General features: G+C 43.6%; 1 protein-coding gene and 1 long non-coding RNA gene across 3 annotated transcripts in view; one reads left to right on the top strand and one right to left on the bottom strand.

The window, feature by feature from the left end:
- Positions 1-16,973, top strand: part of EYS (eyes shut homolog) — a 499,923-nt gene that overhangs the window by 426,814 nt on the left and 56,136 nt on the right. The window lies entirely within an intron of this gene.
- LOC309339376 lies at positions 127-15,971 on the bottom strand. The gene is made up of 4 exons (XR_014155264.1): positions 15,695-15,971; positions 13,194-13,306; positions 11,798-11,932; positions 127-398 (listed from the first exon to the last, which is right to left on the bottom strand). It is a non-coding gene; the product is annotated as an uncharacterized lncRNA (long non-coding RNA).

Here is a 16,973-nt window from a genome sequence, read left to right as displayed (position 1 = left end):
TATATTGTTTGTTTGTTGATTTATCTGAAGCATTTTTAGCCCACTCTTCAGCTAGAAAGGCTTCCAGAGCAGCTTGCATGAGTTCAATAAAAGCAAGATAGCTTCCACTTACAAGACTTTGCCCAAAAGGAAAAATGGGATGGGGAGGGAAGAGGAAAACAAGAAAACTCAGGCACCACTTAGTAGTTACATACTGGTAGTTGTTCTGATAATGGAAAGGAAGCCATTCAGGAATAGGAGGAGCCAAGTGCAGCTGGTTTCTTAGTGGAGCCAAAGGACTGATCCTGCTTCCAATTTCTCCCTCTGCCACAGTCAGGCGACAGTTGAGGGAGGGAGGAGCCTAACAGGGCTGGTGCCTCGGTAGGACAGGGCCCTGCGTCCAACTTCTCCCTCTGCTTCTATATGGGAGAAGAGACAATATTTCAAAAGCAAAACAAAGACACCTACAACTGAAGCATGAAATACGAGGATTTCACATATTCCCGATGGAACTGAAATCAGGGAGTTGACTAAGGTGCTTCTCCCTTTAATGAACAGGAACTATTCTTTGATTCACATAGGCAGTGATAAAGTCTCTTCCTGTGAGATTAGAGATAATCCTAGTCCAAAATATTCCATCTGGGAGTTGCAAAACTATGCAATGAACTTGAATGCAATCTATCCACCTCATTTACAATTCAATTTTTAAAAATGCATTTTAAAATACTTGAGGGTTTTTAAAGGTTTTTGTTGATGGAGACCATAAAACATCTCAAGATGATGATTTATTACAACAGCAGCAGCAAAACAAGACCACAACTTAGAGCCTTGTTTAACAATCATGCTTGCCACATAAAGCAATTAAATAACCATTTTGACTCTGTGTACAAAACTGAAATAGTTCACAGTCATCTAAAATGCTGCCAGTCTTTTAACTTAAGCTGGTTTAATAGCAGTTACAAATATCTTTCTCTTCATTGCTTGGTGATACCGGAACATCGGAAAAGCCTTCCTAGAGATTTCATCTCTGAAAAACCACAGGCTGTTAAATAAGCAATTAAACCACAAGCTAGAAACTCAGATCTCGATTCCATAGTTTATGATAAGACTACTGGGAGATAAAGCCGAGTGCTGAAAGCTCTAATATTTTGCTTCACTGCAGGCGGAGGGCATTGAAGGCTAAGCCTCTTAGCACCAATATAGAAACATAGTGGCTGTGAATGACCGAAAGTTTGAGTTTCCAAGTTGCCTTCAAAGTACAGCGCAGGAATCCCATTCAAGAGCACCCCCATGCAGGAATCTCAGTTCCCATTAGTGCACATTCCCAATAGGAAAGAACAAACCTGAGAAAGCAACTGATTGTTTAAAGTGAGGGAATGAGATAATGCAGGGGATTCTCAAGTTTTCTTCTAAAGCGGGATTGACCAATTTGTCTCATACCAAGGGGTGCTTTAAGGGACGCGGGTGACGCTGTGGGTTAAACCACAGAGCCTAGGACTTGCCGATCAGAAGCTCAGCGGTTCGAATCCCCGCAACGGGGTGAGCTCCCATTGCTCGGTCCCTGCTCCTGCCAACCTAGCAGTTCAAAAGCACGTCAAAGTGCAAGTAGATAAACAGGTGGGAAGGTAAACAGCGTTTCCGTGCGCTGCTCTGGTTCGCCAGAAGCGGCTTAGTCATGCTGGCCACATGACCCAGAAGCTGTCTGTGGACAAACGACGGCTCCCTCGGCCAATAAAGTGAGATGACCCCAGAGTCGGTCATTACTGGACCTAACGGTCAGGGGTCCCTTTACCTTTAAGGGCTGCTTTAGAGCCTAATAAACTACTGGGTGATAGCTGACATCAATGGAACCGGTGTACTGAACTGTAGGCTACAGCAGAGATGGAGGTGGCCCTCTCAGTGTTGCTGGACTGCAGCTCCCATCCCCCCTGACCATTGGCCAAACTGGCTCGGACTGATGGGAGTTGCAGTCCAAAAGCACTGGGAAGGCCACAGGTTCTCCCATCCCCGTGTTAGTTTCCCCCACCCTGTGCATATCAGGTTTTATTGCCACTTCCCTATGATGGGTTTCTGTGTCCTATGTCTGTTGGCACTCCCAATGACACAACAAGTTGCTGGAAACGGCAGGAGGAAAGAGTGCCCTTGTGCTTGTGTCCAGCTTGCATGTTCCTCACAGACAACTGGTTGGACGAGATGCTGGACAAGATGGGCTGTTGGCCTGATCCTGCAGGCTCTTCTTGGGTCCTGTGTAGCATTTCCATGCCAGCAGGGAACTTCTCCATGTCATCCAGTAGTTCGCATGTGGCAAGGTATATTCCCACATTTGCATCAAGTTACAGAGGGTCACTGTAAAGAGCAGCTTTCTATGTGAGTAATGAAGGGACTGCAGTGGCTAGAGTGGCTAGACTTTGGATTGGAAAGCCAGGCTGAAATCTTTGCTCAGGCTTAAAGCTCAACTGAGTTGAATGAGTAGCCAACTCTCAGATAAACCTGCCTCACAGCATCATGATGAGGATAAAATGTGGAGTGCCTTGAATGGTCAGGATGAAGAGTAGGATATGAATGTGGTAGGTGAATAAGTGAGATTACCTTCCAGCTCTGTGAATCTATTCACATATATCACTCTCCCTCCTCCCTTAGTGCATGCCACTACATCAGTGATTTCCTCATTTGTGGCAAGCCATGGTTTGTTGTTACATCCATATAGGCAAACTGTGATTTGCACTTGCCACCCAAACCAGAATTACTAACCAGAAGGCATAAACATGTCAGTGACCCTGTGAGTACAATCCAGACCTGTTAAAATTTGTAGGATTGAAATGCTTTCAAGGTGCATTCTGTTCCTAGAGTAAGAATTTTAGCTCAGAGAAACTGTGTTTAGTCTGCCAGTTGAGTGGTCAAATCTCTTCGGACTCCTATGGTACAGAAGGTTCTTTTTTTAAAAGCAGAGAAGAGTGAGCAGATAATGTGCCACATTTTCATCAGGGTTTGGCAGGAATTAAAAGGCTATAGTGTTGTGGAAACAGCTCATAGAATTCCCATATCAATGATTGTGTCAAAAACACATTGGTAGTGGTTGATGAATAAATGTATTTCTGGCTGCTTAAAAGCTTGTCAAAATGTAAACATACATGAGCTTAGTTTTCGTAATGCTGAGCAAAACCAGAAAGTTAATTACACCCATACACGAGTGTGCTTTCAACGTCCTGAACTATTCTCATAAGCAATTATTCTTACTGTTGTTGTTCGGCAAGTATTGGAACAGCAGATGGCTCCATTAATGTTAATCAATTAATTAAGACTGGAAAATCAAAGTCAATTAACAATAAATTTCAATAGAGAGTAGCTTATCTTCAGACTTCAGAACACTGTAAACAGTGTAATTATCAAAATCTCCGAGAAGACTGGTTTCTCAAGGATGACCTAGTGACCTTTCAAGTACAGCTTTCCTACAAAACAAATACCAATTTTTGTTCAAGAAGGAAGGTGATAACAGAAAAAATACATTCCTTGCATTTGAAGAAAATGCTGCAGCTGTAAGGACATCCCGCACCCCACCCCAAGTGCTATTTGTAAATATGAAGGTATTGCGAAGCCACTATACAAAGTCTCTAGTACTCTTTCCTTCCAAGAGAAAACTGACCTTGAAGCAGCTGCTGTTAGAAGTTCTCACTTGCTCAGGGACAATGTGAAACAGTGGGATGACATTTTTCCAGCACTCAAATCACACCGACATCTGTGGGCTCAAATTGGAATGTTGTTGTTTTTTATTTCAATAAGTTAATTTAGGCACACTCCAGATTAGGCCTGAATAAACTCACAGAAGTTCAGCTTGATTCATATCCAGCCTAGGGGAGCTTCCAGCCCCACCTTCTGCCCATGAGACAAATGTCAGAGGCAACCATGGGAGCTTGTGGGTGGCGATGGGGCTTCCATTAGCCCGTAAAAATGTTTGGGGTCATCAGGGACTGCATTCTGCCATGGCACTGGGGATGGGAGAGAAACTTGATTATGTTCACATTTAAAGGTGAATCAGCCATATTTGAACTTTCTGAAATAAAATGCGAACACAGCTATCTTCGGAATGCACATGTCTCTCAATCTTGCAATGCAGCTCACCAGCCAAGTAAGCTGCACAAAAATGTATACACTAGGGTAAGATGTATGTAAAAATGTGTATATTCCTGACAATAACATGCCAAAAATGAATTATGTTAGGGAAAGTTGCTTTGCAAAATGGTGTTTATTCGGCAAAATTGCATACAAAAATACTAAAGCGCTGATGAATTTTCACAAGGGGTTGTTTTGGAGGGGGATGCAAATTGCCGCAGAGATTTGGAGAACTGAATTTAATACGGGGGGGATGAAAAACTGAGAGAACCAAAATTGACAGGTCCTTCCATCCCTTCCAGGCCCAACCTAAATGCTCCCAAGTTCACTAGGAACTCCAGGATATGGCTGTAGAAAGTACAAGTAGTGGTTAAATTTCCTGTAGCTTCTGGCAACCCTAGACATTGTGTACCATTCTTTTGTTTGTTTAGTCGTTTAGTCGTGTCCGACTCTTCGTGACCCCATGGACCAGAGCACGCCAGGCACTTCTGTCTTCCACTGCCTCCCGCAGTTTGGTCAGACTCATGTTTGTAGCTTCGAAGACACTATCCAACCATCTCGTCCTCTGTCGTCCCCTTCTCCTTGTGCTCTCCATCTTTCCCAACATCAGGGTCTTTTCCAGGGAGTCTTCTCTTCTCATGAGGTGGCCAAAGTATTGGAGCCTCAACTTCACGATCTGTCCTTCCAGTGAGCACTCAGGGCTGATTTCCTTAAGAATGGATACGTTTGATCTTCTTGCAGTCCATGGGACTCTCAAGAGTCTCCTCCAGCACCATAATTCAAAAGCATCAATTCTTCGGCTGTCAGCCTTCTTTATGGTCCAGCTCTCACTTCCATACATCACTACTGGGAAAACCATAGCTTTTACTATACGAACCTTTGTTGGCAAGGTGATGTCTCTACTTTTTAAGATGCTGTCTAGGTTTGTCATTGCTTTCCTCCCAAGAAGCAGGTGTCTCTTAATTTCGTGGCTGCTGTCACCATCTGCAGTGATCATGGAGCCCAAGAAAGTAAAATTTCTCACTGCCTCCATTTCTTCCCCTTCTATTTGTCAGGAGGTGATGGGACCAGTGGCCATGATCTTCGTTTTTTTGATGTTGAGCTTCAGACCATATTTTGCGCTCTCCTCTTTCACCCTCAATAAAAGGTTCTTTAATTCCTCCTCACTTTCTGCCATCAAGGTTGTGTCATCTGCATATCTGAGGTTGTTGATATTTCTTCCAGCAATCTTAAATCCGGCTAGGGATTCATCCAGCCCAGCCTTTCGCATGATGAATTCTGCATATAAGTTAAATAAACAGAGAGACAAAATACAGCCTTGTCGTACTCCTTTCCCAATTTTGAACCAATCAGTTGTTCCATATCCAGTTCTAACTGTAGCTTCTTGTCCCACATAGAGATTTCTCAGGAGACAGATGAGGTGATCAGGCACTCCCATTTCTTTAAGAACTTGCCATAGTTTGCTGTGGTTGACACAGTCAAAGGCTTTTGCATAGTCAATGAAGCAGAAGTAGATGTCTTTCTGGAACTCTCTAGCTTTCTCCATAATCCAGTGCATGTTTGCAGTTTGGTCTCTGGTTCCTCTGCCTCTTCTAAATCCAGCTTGCACTTCTGGGAGTTCTCGGTCCACATACTGCTTGAGCCTTCCTTGTAGAATTTTAAGCATAACCTTGCTAGCATGTGAAATGAGTGCAATTGTGCGGTAGTTGGAGCATTCTTTAGCACTGCCCTTCTTTGGGATTGGGATGTAGACTGATCTTCTCCAGTCCTCTGGCCACTGCTGAGTTTTCCAAACTTGCTGGCATATTGAGTGTAGCACCTTAACATCATCATCTTTTAAAATTTTAAATAGTTCAGCTGGAATACCATCACTTCCACTGGCCTTGTTATTTGCAGTGCTTTCTAAGGCCCATTTGACTTCACTCTCCAGGATGTCTGGCTCAAGGTCAGCAACCACACTACCTGGGGTGCACGAGACATCCATATCTTTCTGGTATAATTCCTCTGTGTATTCTTGCCACCTCTTCTTGATGTCTTCTGCTTCTGTTAGGTCCTTACCACTTTTGTCCTTTATTATGGTAATCTTTGAACGAAATGTTCCTTTCATATCTCCAATTTTCTTGAACAGATCTCTGGTTCTTCCCATTCTGTTGTTTTCCTCTATTTCTTTGCATTGCTCGTTTAAGAAGGCCTTCTTGTCTCTCCTTGCTACTTTTTGGGAAATCTGCATTCAATTTCCTGTATCTTTCTCTATCTCCCTCGCATTTTGCTTGCCTTCTTTCCCCCGCTATTTGTAAGGCCTCATTGGACAGCCACTTTGCTTTCTTGCATTTCCTTTTCATTGGGATGGTTTTCGTTGCTGCCTCCTGTATAATGTTGCAAGCCTCCATCCATAGTTCTTCAGGCACTCTGTCCAGCAAATCTAAATCCTTAAACCTGTTCCTCACTTCCACTGTGTATTCATAAGGGATTTGATTTAGATTGTATCTTACCGGCCCAGTGGTTCTTCCTACTTTCTTCAGTTTAAGCTTGAATTTTGCTATAAGAAGCTGATGATCTGAGCCACAGTCAGCTCCAGGTCTGGTTTTTGCTGACTGTATAGAGCTTCTCCATCTTTGGCTGCAGAGAATATAATCAATCTGATTTCGATGCTGCCCATCTGGTGATGTCCATGTGTAGAGTCGTCTCTTGTGTTGTTGGAAAAGCGTGTTTGTGATCACTAGCTTGTTCTCTTGACAGAACTCTATTAGCCTTTACCCTGCTTCGTTTTGCTCTCCAAGGCCAAACTTGCCAGTTGTTCCTTTTATCTCTTGATTCCCTACTTTAGCATTCCAATCCCCTATAATGAGAATAACATCCTTCTTTGGTGTCACTTCAATAAGGTGTTGTAAGTCTTCATAGAATTGGTCAATTTCAGTTTCTTCAGCACCAGTAGTTGGTGCATAAACTTGGATTACTTTTATGTTAAAAGGTCTGCCTTGGATTTGTATCGAGATCATTCTATCATTTTTGAGATCGCATCCCAGTACAGCTTTTGCCACTCTTTTGTTGACTATGATGGCCACTCCATTTCTTTTGCGGGTTTCTTGCCCACAGTAGTAGATATGATGGTCATCCAAACTGAATTTGCCCATTCCCATCCATTTTAGTTCACTGATGCCCAGGATGTCAATATTTATTCTTGCCATCTCACTTTTGACCACATCCAACTTACCCAGGTTCATGGTTCTTACATTCCAGGTTCCTATGCAATATTTTTCTTTACAGCATTGGACTTTCCTTTCGCTTCCAGTCATATCCACAACTGAGCGTCCTTTTGGCTTTGGCCCAGCCGCTTCATCAGTTCTGGATCTACTTGTACTTGTCCTCCGCTCTTCCCCAGTAGCATGTTGGACGCCTTCCGACCTGAGGGGCTCATCTTCCAGCGTCATAACTTTTATATGCCTGTTGTCTTTGTCCATGGAGTTTTCTTGGCAGGGATACTGGAGTGGCTTGCCGGTTCCTCCTCCAGGTGGATCACGTTTGGTCAAAACTCTCCACTATGACCTGTTCATCTTGGGTGCCCTGCTCGGCATAGTTCATAGCTTCTCTGAGTTCTTCAAGCCCCTTCGCCACAGCAAGGCAGTGATCCATGAAGGGGTGTGTACCATTATATAGGCCCTAATGGAATCTCCAACCACCATCCATGATACCTCCATGCCACTGCAACAAAGCATGTTTAGGTGGAAAGGAATGAGGCAACGGGAAACAGGATTTGTGGCAGACTGAGCCTATTACAAGCTGAGACAGAATTATGCATGGGGTTGGGCTTGTAATGCTTTTTTAAGCTCCCTTTTCTGAACTTTAGCAGCAGCATTAATTACTATATAATATTGCTGAGTTCATACAGTTCTTCCCCAGCAAGTAGAGCTGTTGTGATTTGGAATGCTATCTGGATCATGATGGCACAAGTGTGACCGGCGCCTATTGGAACGCCAGCACGATCGCTGATGGTGAGGGACACAAATCACATACCCATAGCATGTTATGCCAGTCTTGTGCCAGAGCTTAGCTGGCGAAGAGGAGTTTTGCACCACTGCCAAAGCAAACTGTGAGGAAAGCCTGAGCAGTTTTAGCAGTGACGTTGCGTCTTTTGACTTTGCCTTGACACTGGCTGCTGATGTGAAAGCACTGAGGAGCTTCTCAAGACTCTGCCTTGATAAAAATCAATTTCAGCTTCTCTGGGAGTCTCTTCTTTGAGGAATAAGCACTCCCCCCACACACATGCACATGAACACTCGTCAACCCACAAAACACTCGTCAACCCACTCGTCAACCCACTCGTCAGCCCACAAAAAGATAGTGAGGGCAATAGCTAAAGCTATTCTCCCCACCCAAGGAGACTCCCTCCCCACCTATCACATGTAGAGTAGCTTCTGCCCTATCATATTTGGTTAGGGCTTGTAAGACAATTCTGCAAAGGCCGTACTCTGGCACCAGAGGCATGCTTTGAATTGATTGTTTGTATAAGCCTTGATCTGAATTGATTGTCTTGCCTTTCCATTTCTACAAAGCTATTTTTTGCAGGTTAGCTAGCAGAATTAACCTTTGCAATATTTACAGAGGTGGGAAATAAATAATTTGACTGTAACTGATGGAAGTACCTTGCATTGCAATCCTAAGCATATTTTCCAGGACAGAAACCTCACTGATCTCAGTGACACTTTATTAATGAATAAACTTCTACAGGACTGGACTGCACATGACACATTTGTACAGGCAGATTAAAACCCCACATTTTGCATAGGTCTAGGGAACAGAGCAAAGGACAACCCCCCCCCCTTCCTGCACTTCTTATTTCTGTAGGATTCCTCTGTCAAGTTGAGCTTGTCCTATCTACAGCAATCGTGAAAAGGAAGACATATTGTGTTCATTAAAACAAACAGCCGAAACCCTTCTAGGACATAAAAGTATACAAATAAAGTTCTAGCCTGCCTACATACCACCTTTGGGATTTTAATATTACAGTCCAAGGCATGTTTACTCACAAGTAAGTCCCATTGTATTCTATTAGTGTGCACCTAAATCACTTATCCCTCACTTAAAGGCACAAGGGCTACCATTATGGCATGTTGTTTGGTCTTCCCTTAAATGAGATAAAGAAATGACCTGATTCTTCAAGGTCACCTCCATACTGTCACTATTTGGTAGAAGGGATTTGGCATACTAGACATGATGCATCCTGTTCATGCAAACACTCTCATTGGCACAATGAAACTTCCCCTTCCGTTCTTCTCTCTACCATCCCCCTCACACACAAAATCTGTTCTGGGGATTTTCCTAACCTTCTGGAGCAGATTTCTGGTGATGGTGAGAGGAGCACTGAGAGAGGAGAAGGATGGGAGGTTCTATTGCACAAGCAGGACAACTTCATTGTATACAACTCAATGTGGGTTAAAGTGTTCCCTTGGTCTGATACAACAAACCTACTTTTTCTCTCCTCTTTTAAAATGACCTTTTGCAGTAAGGAAAGTGACAGGGAAATACACTAAAAAAGAGTAGGATTATGATTGCACAAGCAAATCAGGATGGAGATTTCATAAACAGGTCATCTGGAGGGTCCTAACGGTTAAGCGGTTCAAATGTAAGCCAAGATTTAGTTTAGCTTCTAGGTACATTTGGGAATTTCTGAACTATAAGTTTCTAACACTATGCTACCAACAGAGCACCTCTGCTTTCCTTTGGTCTTAATTGAGCTTGCTAAGCACAGTAAGGAAAAAGGCTTCCAATTAGGAAGGAAAAGTACCAACACTGTATATACTGTGATGCCTGAGAGATCTCTTTTCATGAGAATGAGGATCACTTTTGGAGTAGAACATATTTCAGTGGGGATAGAGAGCACAAATATTCTCAAAGATGAGTCTTTATCCATTATTATTTGCCCAATTATCAACACTAATATTGCGTTCTCTGCTTTTCCAACGTTCGAAAATTCGCTTTGGGAGTCAAACTCTTTTAGAATGCTTGCTCTGCAGAGGAGAGGGTGGCAAGCACTACAAGCCTTTAAGCTCTTCAGGCAGCAAATCAGATCTTTGCAAAATGCATAATTCTTCCCAATGTGTATGGCAATGGGGCCTTGGTGTAGTCAAAGAGCCGCTTACATTGTTTTTCTAACAGACTTCATTACCAATGCCCTTGCCAGTTGGCACATGTGAGCGATTAGCTTGGAATGTGAAGAATCCTTTTGGACCTTCTGGGAACCTCTTTATACAAATGAGATTTCTTCTTCAGTGAGTTGTGGGAAAGTCACCTAACTGTCATACAATTGCAGGGCCAGATTGGGAAGGGGTGGGGGGTGGGGAAGAAATATTAATATTATTGAATGTTGTCCAAGGAGTAGTTTGCAAAGGAGTCTGAGAACTGTAATGAAATTAAAATGACTGGATTGGTAAAGAGCCCATTGCAGGCAGTCTTTGCATCACACCTTTGCAGCAAGGTCAAACAAGCTGGTGTGTGGAGAGGAGAGAAAAGGCCCGTCTCCATCTGCCTCTCGCTCGACACAGATGCAAGTCATTTGCCCTGATTGATCCTTCTAGGCACAGGAGACCATTTTAACTTACATTCTATCTTCCCACCAAGGCTCTTCAAGGAAAAAGTGGCATTTTTAGCAGCACAGGTATCTTTGGAAACTCTTACACACACAAAAACCTAATCTGACATTCTTTGGCTGGAGTACTGAATGACAATTGCTGTAAGCATTCCAGTTACTTATCCATAAAGACTCAAAGCAGGCAGCAATGTAAAGAGCCCATTCCTGACATTCTGTTTCTCCTGGGAGAACTCAGTAGACATGGCTACATGAGCCAAATGATATTGCCAGTGATTTTGAGGGAGTCACTGCCTACCAAACCTTTCACCACTAATGGGAGCTACCAGAACAGTGTGGTTCTTGCACCATTTGTAACACGTGCAACATCCTTTGACATGGAGAAGGTTGATGGCGTTAGGGCTCATTTGGTCATTCCCAAGAGATCAGAAGCTGATATCGGGTCCCAAGCACATATGTTCCTTTTTCCCCCTGCCCTCAACATTAGAAAGTAGGAGGCTCTAAGAATTCATGTATTTTCCTCTTCAGTGATTTACTTCTGCCTGCAGTAGGGGAAGCATGTGAGGATCTTTCATTTATAGAGAGAGGACAATAGAGAGGATTGATTTGTTACATTAATTACACAATCGCCACTTTCCCCAGCTTGGCAGCTTCCATATATTTTGGACTCCAGCTGTCATCAGTTCCAGCCAGCTTGGCCCGTGGTCAGGGATTATGGGAGATGTAGTCCAGAATACTGGAGGCCCCAAGGTTGAGGAAGTCTGTACTGTCATAGAGGCAAATATTATTGGTTATATTGTGCCGTGACATCATCAGTTTCCCAAGTGCTTCCTGACTGGCTGCAGTCACAGCGAAGAACTCTGTTAAAACTTTATTTTTTAAAAAAAAAAAGTAGGAGTGAAAGTAAAATGAAATTGGTGCCAAAATACATCAAATTGAGGAACAATGACTGTGAACAGGTGCAAAAGCAGTATATATTTGTAGACCTTTTCACCTCCACCTCCAATATAGCAACTTTTGAATTGAAAACAGAGTTGAAAAGCCAGCAGAACATTATCACAGCCAGTATCCAATAGATGACCCTGCCATACATTTCAATATTTCACAGATGGAAATAGGCACCGTTGTAAATTTGCAGCATTTATTCCCATGCCATGCGTCACCAGCTGAGTCCTCTTCTCCCATCACAGATTGCTGATGACTCTTCTCCACTTGCTGTGTGTTGCATTCATTTACTCTGCAATAACCTGTCCCTCGCTCATTTTTGTACCAGGATGATGAGAACAAGAGAGAAAAGAGAATATTTTAATAGAATGTACAATCTCCCAATGGATCTGAAAATACTTTTGTATAAAGCAGTTGCAACACAAACACATTCAGCAGTATTTTCAATCTGGCTAGAAAGGTACAAAGGTGGAGGGAAAGGAAGAAATATACAGTGGTACCTCAGGTTAAGTACTTAATTTGTTCCGGAGGTCCATTCTTAACCTGAAACTGTTCTTAACCTGAAGCACCACTTTAGCTAATGGGGCCTCCTGCTGCCGCCGCGCCGCCAGAGCACGATTTCTGTTCTCATCCTGAAGCAAAGTTCTTAACCTGAAGCACTATTTCTGGGTTAGCGGAGTATGTAACATGAAGCGTATGTAACCTGAAGCATATGTAACCCGAGGTACCACTGTACTGGCATTCTGTGTGCATACACATTCATTTTACATATGTACATGGGAGATCTCTATCCTTTACACTACCCCAATATTTTGAAACCTATCATACACACATAAATATTGCTTTCAGCTCTGTCTTGCCTTGTTTGACCCTGTACAACAGGGTGGAGAACTTGTGACCTTTCAGGTGTTGTTAATGCTGTAGCTCCCATTATGCCTAATCATTGGCTAGGCTGGATGTGGCTAATGTACCCCAACGATATCTGGAGGGCCACAGGTTCCCTACTGCTGCTGGATGATAAGTTCTTGGGAGCAAGGTCCTGTATCATGATTCACACAGCACTGTTCAGATTAGGCTTGAAGTGGCAGGCTCAGATGCAGGAGGAGGAAGTGGATGAAACAGAGGGGGAGGGGGGATCTGAGTTGGAGGAGGGGAAACTCTCCTGTCCACCTCAGCTTCAGTCCCATGGGAAGAGAGAGCAGGGGTGCCAGCCCCAACTTTCCTGTGGAATGGAGAGCCTCAATGGAGGCTGGGGAGGGCTTAGAGCAGTCAGCCGGGAGAAGCAGAACTGGAGGTGGCAACAACAAAAACTGAGTAGGAGGCTGCAGTCTTGTTGCATGACACGAGGCATCACCTTCCCAGATAGGAACAGAACCACCCACCTTCATGGAGTGCATATTTGCAATTCCAACATTCTCACAAGGCAAGCAAGTCTTCTGAGTGAGCATACCAGGTGGGGTGTGGAAACTTGCTGGGACATCTTCATTGCTTCCATTCCATTCTGAACTTCTTGTGCTGCTCTTTAACTCCTGAAACATGACCCATGAGCCTTGCATCTGCTGCTGAGCCTTACCATCATGTGCCTGAATAAGGGTGTTTTTGGTCAAAGTAAGAACCACAGCTTGCATGCCTTGGAGCCAGAGTCAGGACAGCCTGTCTCAGTACTTTAAATATCTGAATACTTCCCTGAGAGGTAGGAGAGAACATGAATGTAATTAACAATAACAGCAGGCATCCAAATGATTTCTACCAGCTTTTCATGAGGATCACTAAAAATGTATTTTGTCTGGGGAATTCTGAATTGTCATTTTCAGTGTATATGACCCAGAGAGAGAAAGAAAGGGCTATGAGAACCAGTTGGAGAAAGTAGGACATCTGCATGCACATACTATAATGGCAAAGCCTCTATCCTCCATTTTGTAAGTTTTGGTATTAATTTTGTCTTCCTTTCAAGTAAAGCTATCATATTTTTCACATTTTAAATGGATGGGTTATCAAGTCTTAATGATGTCAGGCTTTAATTGCTTTGCGGTTGCATCCTCTTAGTGAGCTAATGCAATAAATAATATTGAAATCTAATTTTAGAAATAATGTTTTGTGAAATGGAAGAATGCAAAGCAATAAATTTTGGTTTTATTTCTTTTATGAGCTTTGTATGTTGGTATATAGATCTATAGCGCCATGGTTTATGCCAGTTCAAGACTCCAAGCTAAATTATAAAGTCTGCTTTCAGCTCCAACAAATCTTCCCAGGACTGTGCTGCATTTTACTTAATATCAAGGACAAGTGGATTCTGTGTGTACAATAGCATGATTTGTTTATCGTGCACAGCTAAAGACAAGGCACGGACTGAGCAATATTTTTTACCTAAAAGCAGTTTTCCTATAAAACCAAACTCCTCCAAAAGACGAAGCTTGTCAAAATTTCCTGACTATGATTTAGGTCAAAACAGTGCTTTAAAACACTCTGAATTGACGCAGGAGGGTAGTTGTCCTTGAACAGTTATTTGATCTGCTTCCTATGCACAGAGCTGAAAGTGCAGTATCGTGATTTGATAGAAACAAGTGTAGCATCCTCAAGGCATGAACTCATCTTGCTAAGTACAACTGGAAAATGTAAAACAGGCAAGCTGTGGATGAGATTGTGACTTGGAAGGATGGAGGAGCCTAGTTTGCAGTGTTATAGTGGGGTTAACCTTGGACTTTAACAAAAGGAGATGGATGAGTAGCTGGCTGAGCTGGTGGGCTCCATAAACAGGGGTGCTGAAGGAAGTCCTGCATTTGAAGCAAACCAAATACAGTGGCACCTCAGGTTAAGTAATTAATTTATTCTGGAGGTCTATTCTTAACCTGAAACTGTTCTTAACCTGAAGCACCACTTTAGCTAATGGGGCCTCCTGCTGCCACTGCACCACCGGAGCATGATTTCTGTTCTCATCCTGAGGTAAAGTTCTTAACCCGAGGTACTATTTCTGGGTTAGCGGAGTCTGTAACCTGAAGCATCTGTAACCTGAGGTACCACTGTACTGGCTTGCTAAAGGGGTTGTAGAGATTGCTGAGCCTATTATGGGTTATGCTGTTGAACCTTATTTAATCATTTTAGTATTTTTTCTTATTTTTACCCTACCCAATAAGATTGTGAGCCATCATTGCAAATATAATTTTTATCACCAGTTCTGAACTATGCATTTTATCCAGGACTGATGCCAGCCTTCCATTACTGGCTTAGTCTTTCTCCTGCTCCTCCACCTCCTGCTTCCCTGCTTGCCAGAAACATTTCAAGCATTAAAGGAGGGCTCAGGTAAACAACAGGAGAGAGAGAAGCAGAATGAAGATTCTACTTGGCAGATATGTCAATGCAAGCACTCAATAGATGCTCCCACTGGTGGAAGTGGGGAGGTTTTTCCTCTGCACACACCCAAAGAAAAATATGTTACAAGGGATTGATGGACCCTCTAGAACAGGGTTTCCCAAATGTGGGTCTCTAGTTGATTTTGGACTACAATTCCCATCATCCCTGACCACTAGTCCTGCTACCTAGGGATGATGGGAGTTGTAGTCCAAAAACAGCTGGAGACCCAAGTTTGGGAAACTCTGCTCTAGAAAAAGTTGGTTGGTAGGGATGTTTAATACCCACCCCCTTTCCTTCCAGTGCAGCCTAAATTTTAATGACACCTGTAGTTGATGACTAGCACAGTGGGGGAGCCTGTAGCCTAGGTTTATTTTATTGATTCCTTGGAATTTTGTGAGAAAACACTGCATCTCTGAAGAGCAGCCTTTGAACGCTTGGCTGGTAAAAAAGCTTTAGAAAGTGGAGCTGGCATGAAAGTCATTTTGCCACAGAACAGGACACCTCCATGATTAATTTGGGCAAAGAGGTTGCCATCATTTTATGATATTTAAATAAAACTAGCATGGTCGATAAAATAATCCGCCCTCTCTGAGTGCGTTTTCCACATAAAACTGGTTTCAGAATGTCAGAAACACTGCAAAGTTTAGATTCCTTAGGTGAGCAAGGAACAGTCTGCAGATCATCTTTATTTCAGGCTGGCATCTGAAATAATTCAAGGCTTACTGGAGGAAAACTCCTGCTGTGCTGTGGGCTGTTTGGCCGCTTGGCACCTATTTGAGAGGGCTCCGGATATTTCTGGCTTCCTCTGCCTGTCTATCCAAAGAGTCTGTACCACCGCAGTTCAAAAGGAAGGAGGGAAATCAGAAAAAAACTATTTTCAGTAAAGCCTTTTGGGAATTGGAATAATCATGCCTACCAGCATTCTCCTGCCAATGCTTCTCCACCCCACCCCTATTATCTTTGCTACTCACTGCATTTATTTAAAAGATCTTTTTGTTCCCAGAACATAAATAATTGTTTAAATAATGGTTCCTATTTGGTGCTGCTTTTTTCAAAAGAGACTATCATTAGAGCTTCCCCCCCCAAAAGGTACCGTATTTTTCGCCCTATAGGGCACACCGTCCCATAGGGTGCACTTATTTGGGGGGGGATAAAGAAAAAAAATTACACACACACCCCGAGCCCCAAAGAGCAAAGAAGCCATGACAGTGAGCGGGATGGATCCCACTAGCTGTCCTGGCTTCGTTTTTAGCCTCGGGGCTGGGGGTATGGGAGTGAAGGCGAGGTTGCGCAACCTCGATATCGCTCCCGGAGCTTGCTGGGCTGGGGCGGGGGAAGCCTGAGCTTCCCCCGACCCCAGCCCCCAGAACAGGCTGCTATCCGCAAGCCTTGGGAGCCCGGCAGGAACTCTTGCTGGGCTCTCCAGGCTTGCGGAGAGCTGCCCGAAGCCCGGGGTGCGCCCTGCTGCGCTACCTGGGTTTCAGGCTGCAGGCTGCTGTCCGCAAGCCTTGGGAGCCCGGCAGGAACTCCCGCCAGGCTCCCAAGGCTTGTGGATAGCTTCCTGAAGCCTGGAGAGCAAGAGGGGTCGGTGTGCACCGACCCCTCTCACTCTCCAGGCTTCAGCGAAAGCCTGCATTTTCCCCATAGGACGCAGACACATTTCCCCTTCATTTTTGGAGGGGGGAAAGTGCAACCTATAGGGCGAAAAATACAGTAAATCCCATATTCTGTAAACTCCCCCCCCCCATTTTCTTTTAACACCAACTTTCACGGTGCTTTACCACATCTTTTTCACGTGCCCTTCAGAGGGATTAAATTGGGCTATGTCACTCCCTCAATATTAACTGCCAGAGCCTCAGGTAGCTACAGTAAGGAAGACTCCTCTTTAAAAATAGAGGGGTAGAGGTTCAGTTCAGAGGAGGATGTTCATCTCTAGAAAAATTGGGCTTATTCAAGGGTAAGGAACAATTGCATTAAAGATAGATTCAAAGGACTTGTTCAG

Source organism: Podarcis erhardii, assembly GCF_964252035.2.
Source record: "Podarcis erhardii genome assembly, chromosome: 3".
Lineage (NCBI taxonomy): Eukaryota > Metazoa > Chordata > Lepidosauria > Squamata > Lacertidae > Podarcis > Podarcis erhardii.
The sequence above is the reverse complement of the archived record's forward strand: the minus strand, read 5'-3'. Positions and strand labels throughout refer to the sequence as shown.